Here is a 9275-nt window from a genome sequence, read left to right on the forward strand (position 1 = left end):
ATCTAGGTGGCTTTCTCTGACTTGATTTTCTGTAGAATTATTAAGGGAGTGTAAATTATTATGTCACAGATATCACAGTTACAGACAGTGTTCCACAAGTAACAGACATGAAAATATTCTGTGCATCACGGAAAGTACTTTTGACCCTTTTAGATTTGGTGCACTGGTTCACATGCACCAAACTGAATGTTAAAGGCTTGTACAAATGCACTTGAAAAGTGACTTTTCAATTTATTTTACGGGGAGAAAGATGATAAGAGGATAGCTCAACATCTTATAGCCATAATTATTAGCTTCACTGAATGCTAATTTGCAATTTTAGATGCGATTTCTAAATGTAATACAGATTCCATTATGGTTTTTTTTGTGTTAGAGGTGTTGACATATTAGTTGATGAATGATAGTTTGACCAAGCATATTATGAGTTGATTTGATTTATTATTGTTACATGTATCTAGGTACAGTGAAATGTTTTGTTTTGCGTGTAGTACAAGCGGATCATACCATACAAAGATCATAGAATTATAGAACAGAACAAGGAATACAAAGTTACAGCTGCAAAGAAAGTGCACAAATACAAAATCAACATTCGACTTGAAATTTGTGAGATCCATTCAGAAGTCTAATAACAGTGGGGAAGAAGCTGTTCTTGAACCTGTTGGTATGTGTATTTAAGCTTTTGTATCTTCTGCCTGATGGAAGAGGTCGGAAGAGATTATAACCGGGATGGGAGGGGTCTTAGATGTTGGTTGCCTTCCCAAGGCAGTGAGAAGTGTAGATGGCATCAATGGATGGAAGGTTGGCTTGCATGATGGACTGGTTGAACAACTTTCTGTAGTTTCTTATGGTCCTGGGCAGAGCAGTTGCCTTACCAAGCTGTGATGCACCTAGGTAGAATGCTCTCTATGGTGCATCTATAAATGTTGGTGACTGTCCTTATGGATGTGTCAAATTTCCTAGCCTCCTGAGGAAGAGGTATTGTTATGCTTTCTTGACTGTCGCATCAACGTGGGTGTTCCAGGATTGTTGGTGATCGTCACTCCTAGAAACCTGACGCTCTCGACCACCTCCACCTCAGCTCCGTTGATGTAGATAGGGGCCTACATTGTAACATCTTGTGCACTGTAATGACCAGGAATGTTTTTCTTTAAACAGTGCAGCAAACAGGAAAGGAGGGCATGCAGACAGCAGTAAACTGGAATGTTCTGCCTGTACACTGTAGCAAACAGGAGTAGTGTTCAGCCACATTATGGCGAATGGGAATGTTCGTGGGGACACTGTGGCCATGGGATTGACATGGAAATAGTCTACGTTAATACTGTAGTGAATAGAAATGTTCTGTAATTCTTACTATAGCAAAAGGGGATGGTCTGCATCCATACTGTAACAGATAGGAATGGTCTATATATATGCTGTAACAAATTGGAATGTTCTACATAAACACAATATCAAACTGGATTGGTCTGTATGCACACTGGGAACAGTACATACTGTGACAAATGAGAATGGTTGGCAGATATGAGGGAGCAAATGGGATTGTCTTGTGTGTACATTGTACCAAATAGCAATATTCTGCAAGCACACTGCAGTGAATGGGAATGTTCTGCAAGCACACTGCAGTGAATGGGAATGTTCTGCAAGCACACTGCAGTGAATGGGAATGTTCTGCAAGCGCACTACAGTGAATGGGAATGTTCTGCAAGCACACTGCAGTGAATGGGAATGTTCTGCAAGCGCACTGCAGTGAATGGGAATGTTCTGCAAGCACACTACAGTGAATGGGAATGTTCTGCAAGCGCACTGCAGTGAATGGGAATGTTCTGCAAGCACACTATAGTGAATGGGAATGTTCTGCAAGCGCACTGCAGTGAATGGGAATGTTCTGCAAGCACACTACAGTGAATGGGAATGTTCTGCAAGCACACTGCAGTGAATGGGAATGTTCTGCAAGCGCACTGCAGTGAATGGGAATGTTCTGCAAGCACACTGCAGTGAATGGGAATGTTCTGCAAGCGCACTGCAGTGAATGGGAATGTTCTGCAAGCACACTACAGTGAATGGGAATGTTCTGCAAGCACACTGCAGTGAATGGGAATGTTCTGCAAGCATGCTGTTGCAAACAGGAATATTTTTCAGGCATACTTTAGCAATTGGCAATGTTCAGCATGCACAGTGCAGGAAATGCAAATGTTCTGCACACAAACTGCAGCAAACGTATGGATGTTCGGGAATTTCTGATCACAGCTACCTAATAAAGTCAGTCAATGATTTGTAACAATTTCTGATCGTTTATTGAGTTTGTTAAGAAGCAGTTAATTAGGTAAAGAAACTGTGACAATTGGAGATGGTTCACTGATACCAAAAGATAGTTAGGCTGTCAGTGTGGAATGTGTTGATCTTATTAAAGTGGAGAAGGCAGCATTTTGCGTTCAAGCTGAAGCATAAGGGAACTCTTCCCTGGGTCTCCTTCCTCTTTTTCTGGTTTGGCTCTATTTGAGGGAACAGGACAGTGAGAACTTCTTGACGAGAACTTCTTGGTGAGAACTTCCTTCCGGCCCCAGCACTTACAGATGTGTCATATTTGTAGGGATTGCTGATATATCTGTGTCAATCATTTATCTGAACCCTTTTGGCCAATGACCAAGGGACAACTACTCATGACATCAGATGACATGAGTCACGGTGGCACAGTGGTTAGCACTGCTGCCTCACAGCGCCAGAGACCCGGGTTCAATTCCCGCCTCAGGCGACTGACTGTGTGGAGTTTGCACGTTCTCCCCGTGTCTGCGTGGGTTTCCTCCGGGTGCTCCGGTTTCCTCCCACAGTCCAAAAAAAATGTGCAGGGTCAGGTGAATTGGCCATACTAAATTGCCCGTAGTGTTAAGTAAGGGGTAAATGTAGGGGTATGGGTGGGTTTCGCTTCGGCGGGTCGGTGTGGACTTGTTGGGCCGAAGGGCCTGTTTCCACACTGTAATCTAATCTAATCTAATCTAATGACAGCTGTCTCCTTGCCAGTCCTCATGTGAGGGTTAGTTTACCATTCTTTGCATGAACAAATACTTCTTAATTTTGAAAACAACACTCTGAGAATATAGCAATGGAGTGTCCGATAATTATTTTTTATGATTGTGAAAGGCTGGTTACCAACAGTCATACACCACGGAAACAGACTCTTCAATCCAACCGGTCCATGATGACCATAATCCCAAACTAAACTAGTCCCACCTGCATGTGCTTGGCCCATATCCCTTCAAACCTTTCCTATTCATGTACTTTATCCAAATGTCTTTTAAATGTTGTACCTGTACCCACATCCACCACTTCCTCTGGCAGTTCATTCCTCATTGCAAACCACTCTGTATAAAAAAAGACACCCTTCATGTCCTTGTTAATTCTTTCACCTCTCGCCTTACGAACATGCCCCTAGTTTGGAACTCCCCCCACCCTCGGGAAAAGACCCTTGCTATTCACCTGTTCTATGCCACTCATGATTTTATAAACCTCAGTAAAGTCACCCCTCAATCTCCCACGTTCCAGTTAAAAAAGTTCCAGCTGATCATTAAAACTCAAATTTTCCATTCCTGGCAACGTCCTGGCAACATCCTGGTAACAAGGTGACCAGAACAGTACTCCAGAAGAGGCCTCAGCAACAGCCTATACAACCTCAATATGACATCCCAACTCCTGTACTCAAAGGACTGAGTAATGGAGGCGAGTGTGCCAAATGTCCTTTTAACCACCCTGTCTACGTGATGCAAACTTCAAAGTATTTTATACTTGAATCACTAGGTCTCTCTGTTCTACAACACTATTCAGGGTCCTACGATTAAGTGCTGCCCTTGTTTATTTTATTAAAATGCAATATTTCACTTTTATCCAAATTAAACTCCATCTGCCACTCCTCAACCCATTGACCTAATTGATAAAGATCTCTTTGTAGTCTTAGATAACCTTCTTCATTGTTCATTATACCACCAAGTTTGGTGTCGTCTGCAAACTTACTAATCGCGCCTTCCATATTCTCATCTAAATCATTTATATAAAACAGCAAACAAAAGGGGACCAATCCCTGTGGAACACCGCTGGTCACAGGCCTCCAGTCTGAAAAACAACCCTCCACTGCCACCCTCTATCCACTACCGTCGAGCCAATTTTGTAGTCAATATTGCTCCCCCTGAATCCCTAGGAGAAAGTGAGGACTGCAGATGCTGGAGATCAGAGTCGAGAGTGTGATGCTAGAAAAGCAAAGCAGGTCAGGCAGCATCCAAGGAGCAGGAGAATTGACATTTCAGACATAAGCCCTTCATCAGGAATGAGCCACAACATTCCTGATGAAGGGCTTATGCCCAAAACATTGATTCTCCTGGTCCTCAGATGCTGCCTGACCTGCTGTGCTTTTCCAGCACCACACTCTTGACTGGCCCTGAATCCCATGTGATCTAACTTTACTAATTAGTCTACCATGCAGAACCTTATCAAAGGCTTTACTAAGGTCCGAGTAAACAATGACTACTGCTGTGCCCTCATCAATCTTTTTGGTTACATCCTCAAAAAAACTCAAGTTTGTGAGACAATATTTCCCTCGTACAAAACCAGATTGATTGTCATTAATCAGTCCTTGGAAGGAAGCTGAAAATGTGTTGCTGGAAAAGCGCAGCAGGTCAGGCAGCATCCAAGGAGCAGGAGAATCGACGTTTCGGGCATGAGCCCTTCTTCAGGAATGAGGAAAGTGTGCCAAGCAGGCTAAGATAAAAGGTAGGGAGGAGGGACTTGGGGGAGGGGCATTGGAAATGCGAAAGGTGGAAGGAGGTTAAGGTGAGGGTGATAAGGTGAGGGTGATAGGCCAGAGTGGGGGTGGGGCAGAGAGGTCAGGAAGAAGATTGCAGGTTAGGAAGGTGGTGCTGAGTTCGAGGGTTGGGACTGAGACAAGGTGGAGGGAGGGGAAATGAGGAAACTGGAGAAGTCTGAGTTCATCCCTTGTGGTTGGAGGGTTCCTAGGCGGAAGATGAGGCGTTCTTCCTCCAGCCATCGTGCTGCTATGGTCTGGCGATGGAGGAGTCCAAGGACCTGCATGTCCTTGGTGGAGTGGGAGGGGGAGTTGAAGTGTTGAGCCACGGGGTGGTTGGGTTGATTGGTCCGAGTGTCCCAGTGGTGTTCTCTGAAACGTTCCGCAAGTAGATGACCTTTCTCCCCTGTATAGAGGAGGCCACATCGGGTGCAGCAGATGCAGTAAATGATGTGTGTGGAGGTGCAGGTGAATTTGTGGAGGATATGGAAGGATTACTTGGGGCCTTTGAGGGAAGTAAGGGGGGAGGTGTGGGCGCAAGTTTTGCATTTCTTGCGGTTGCAGGGGGAGGTGCCGGGAATGGAGGTTGGGTTGGTGGGGTGTGTGGACCTGACGAGGGAGTCACGGAGGGAGTGGTCTTTTCGGAATGCTGATAGGGGAGGGGAGGGAAATATATCCCTGGTGGTGGGGTCCGTTTGGAGGTGGCTGAAAGGACGACGGATGATACGCTGTATATGGAGGTTGGTGGGGTGGTAGGTGAGAACCTGTGGGGTTCTGTCCTGGTGGCAATTGCAGGGGCGGGGCTCATGGGCGGAGGAGCAGGAAGTGGAGGAGATGCAGTGGAGAGCATCGTCGACCATATCTGGGGGGAAATTGCGGTCTTTGAAGAAAGAGGCCATCTGGGTTGTTTGGTATTGGAACTGGTCCTCCTGGGAGCAGATGCGGCAGAGACGAAGGAATTGGGAATATGGGATGGTGTTTTTACAGGGGGCAGGGTGGGAGGAGGCGTAGTCTAGGTAGCTGTGGGAGTCGGTCGGTTTATAGTAAATGTCCGTGTTGATTCGGTCGCTCGAGATAGAAATGGAGAGGTCAAGGAAGGGGAGGGAGGAGTCTGAGACGATCCAGGTAAATTTGAGGTCGGGGTGGAAGGTGTTGGTAAAGTGGATGAACTGTTCAACCTCCTCGTGGGAGCACGAGGCAGCGCCGATACAGTCATCGATGTAGTGGAGGAAAAGGTGGGGGGTGGTGCCAGTGTAGCTGCGGAAGATGGACTGTTCCACATATCCTATGAAGGGGCAGGCATAGCTGGGGCCCATGCGTGTGCCCATGGCTACTCCTTTGGTTTGGAGGAAGTGGGAGGATTGGAAAGAGAAGTTGTTCAGAGTGAGGACCAGTTCAGTCAGTTGAAGGAGGGTGTCAGTGGAAGGGTACTGGTTGGTACGGCGGGAAAGGAAGAAGTGGAGGGCTTTGAGTCCTTCGTGATGGGGGATGGAGGTCTACAGGGACTGGACGTTCATGGTGAAGATAAGGCGTTGGGGACCGGAGAAGCGAAAATCTTGGAGGAGGTGGATCAGTCCTTGCCTCTTCAAGTGCAAGGAAATCCTATCTTTCAGAATCATGTCCAACAACTTACCCACTACCAATGTCAGATTCACAGATCTACAATTGCCAGGGTTCTCCTTACAGTATTTCTTAAATAAAGCCACAACATTAGCCACTCTCTAGTCCTCACCCATGGCTGTAGATGATACAAATATCTCTGCTAGGGACCCTGCAATTTCTTCCCTCACTTCTCACAACATCCGGGGATACCCTGATTAGGTCCCGGAGATTTATCTGCCTATATGTTTTCTAAGACCTCCAGCCCTTCCTCTTCTCTGTTGTGAACTGTTTTCAAAACATCAATATTTATTTTCCTGAGTTCTCCAGCCATTTCTTTCTCTCCAAAAAGCTGGCGCAAAACATTCATTTAATATCTCTCCCATATCTTAAGGTTCAACACATGGATGACCGTATTGATCTTTATGGAGCCCTATTCTTGCCCTTGTCGCTCTTTCGCTCTTAATGTACTTGTAGAATCCCTTTGGATTATTAAAGAACAAAGAAAATTACAGCACAGGAACAGGCCCTTCGGCCCTCCAAACCTGCACCGATCGAGATCCTCTATCTAAACCTGTTGCCTATTTTTCAAGGATTTGTCTCCCTCTGCCTCCTGCCCATTCATGTATCTGTCTAGATACATCTTAAATGATGCGATCATTTCCACTCCACCACCTCTGCTGGCAACGTGTTCCAGGCACCCACAACCTTCTGTGTACAGAACTTTCCTTGTATATTTCCCTTAAACCTTTCCCCTCTCACCTTGAACTCATGACCCCGAGCAATTGAGTCCTCCTCTCTTGGAAAAAGCTTCTTGCTATCCAACCTGTCTAGCCCTCACATTTTTTTTAAGACCTCAATCAGGTCCCCTCCTCGACCTCCTTAATCTTATCTGCCAAGGCTATCTCATATCCCCTTTTTGTCCTCCTGGTTTCCCTCTTCAGAATACCCCCAGTCCCTTTATAATCTTCAAGCAATTAGTTTGATCCCAGTTGTCAGCATTTAATATTTGACTCTTTCTTAATCTTGACCAGAGCTTTAATGTCTTTATTCACCCATTGTTCCCTATTCCCACCAGCCTTGCCCTTCACCCTGATAAGAACATTATGCCTCTGAAATCTCGTTATCATCCTTTGAAAGCCCCAACTTGTCAGTCGTCGCTTTACTTTTCCACAGTCTAGACTCATCAACTTTTGAAAGTTCCTGCCTCATACCATTAAAATTTTCCTTACTCCAATTATGAACTTTAACTTTTATGGAGGCCTATCTTTTTCCATAACTTGTGAACCTAATCATATTATGATCACTGGTCCCAAGTCTTTCCTGACTAATACTTCAGCCACTAGCCCTGCCTTATTTCTTAAGAGCAGATCAAACTTTGCTCTCTATAGGGACATTTACATACTGATGAAGAAAATTATATTGAATACATTCAATAAAATCCTTACCATGCAAGCCCTTAACACTATGGCAGTCACAGTCAATGTTTGGAAAATTAAAATCCCCTATTATTACAACCCTATTATTCTTGCATATATCTGATATTTCAACATTCACTTCTCAATTTCCTTTTGACTCTTGGGGGGCCTGTAGTACAATCCCAGCATTGCTTACTTATTTCTAAGTTCTACCCATAACATTTCACTGGACAATCCCTCAGAAATATCCTCTAAATACAGTTACAATGGTTTTCTTAATCAAAAATGCCACTCCCTCTCCTCTCTTGCCTCCCTTTCTATCTTCCTATAACATCTAAAACCCGAAACATTGAGCTGTCAATCCTGTCCTCCCCTCAGCCAAGTTTCTGTAATAGCTACGATGTCCCAGTCCCATGTTACCAAACATGCCCTGAGTTCATCAGCTTTACCTGTAAGACCACTTCCACTTGCAATAAATGCAGTTTGATTCTTCAGACTTGCCTCGTTCTCTGACTTGCTCTTGTCTGTCTTTTCTAATTAGGAGAAAGTGAGGACTGCAGAGGCTGGAGAGTCAGAGTCGAAAAATGTGGAGCTGGAAAAACACAGCAGGTCAGGCAGTATCCAAAGAGCAGGAGAGTTGACGTTTGGGTATAAGCCCTTCATCAGGAATGCTCTTTTTTGATTCAGAACCATCCTCATCTACCTATCGATTTTCACTGCTATTGAGGAACTCCCCACCTCCCCACTACCACCCCACATATTAGACTCCCAAAAGTGAATTGCAAATCTCCCCGCCAGGACATTTGTCCCTTTCCAGTTCAGGTGAAACCCGTTCCTTTTTGAACAGCTCTTTTCTGCCCCAGAAGAGATCCAAAAATCTGAATCCTTGCACATTGCACTATTCCTCACCCATTGATTTATCTGTCCTACCTTTTTAAGTCCTAATCTCATCGGGACTTGGCACTGGAAGTAAACCAAAGATTATTACCTTTGAGGTTTTTTCTTTAACTTCCTGCCGAACATTCTATATTCACATTGCAAAGTCTTAACTCTTTACTGAACTAATTCGTTCTTACCAATGTGTACACCAACTCTCGGCTTCGTACTCTCCCCTTTGACAAGATGCTTCAGCTATTTAGAGACGTCCTTGACCCTGGCGGCAGGAAGGCAACATACTATCCTGGATTCATGCTCACAGCTGCACGATCTTCTGTCTGTGCCTCAACAGGACAGTCTCCTGTCACAATTATTCTTTGAAATCTTGACAAACCCCACTTAATATAAGATTCATTCTTAGAGCCCAAGATTTGACTGCCAACTCTGTTTTCCTCTGAGCGACTATTGCCTTTGTTGATACTCAAGATGGAATATCTGTTGGAGAGAGGAATAGCCACAGGAAACTTCTGAACAACCTTCTTACCATTGCTGACAGTCACCACCTCTCTGACTGATCCTGCTGTGTGGGCACCTCT

The sequence above is a fragment of the Chiloscyllium plagiosum genome, unplaced genomic scaffold (genome assembly GCF_037043375.1).
Source record: "Chiloscyllium plagiosum isolate Xiang-an unplaced genomic scaffold, Cpla_swu_hap1 HiC_scaffold_23, whole genome shotgun sequence".
In the NCBI taxonomy this organism is placed as follows: domain Eukaryota; kingdom Metazoa; phylum Chordata; class Chondrichthyes; order Orectolobiformes; family Hemiscylliidae; genus Chiloscyllium; species Chiloscyllium plagiosum.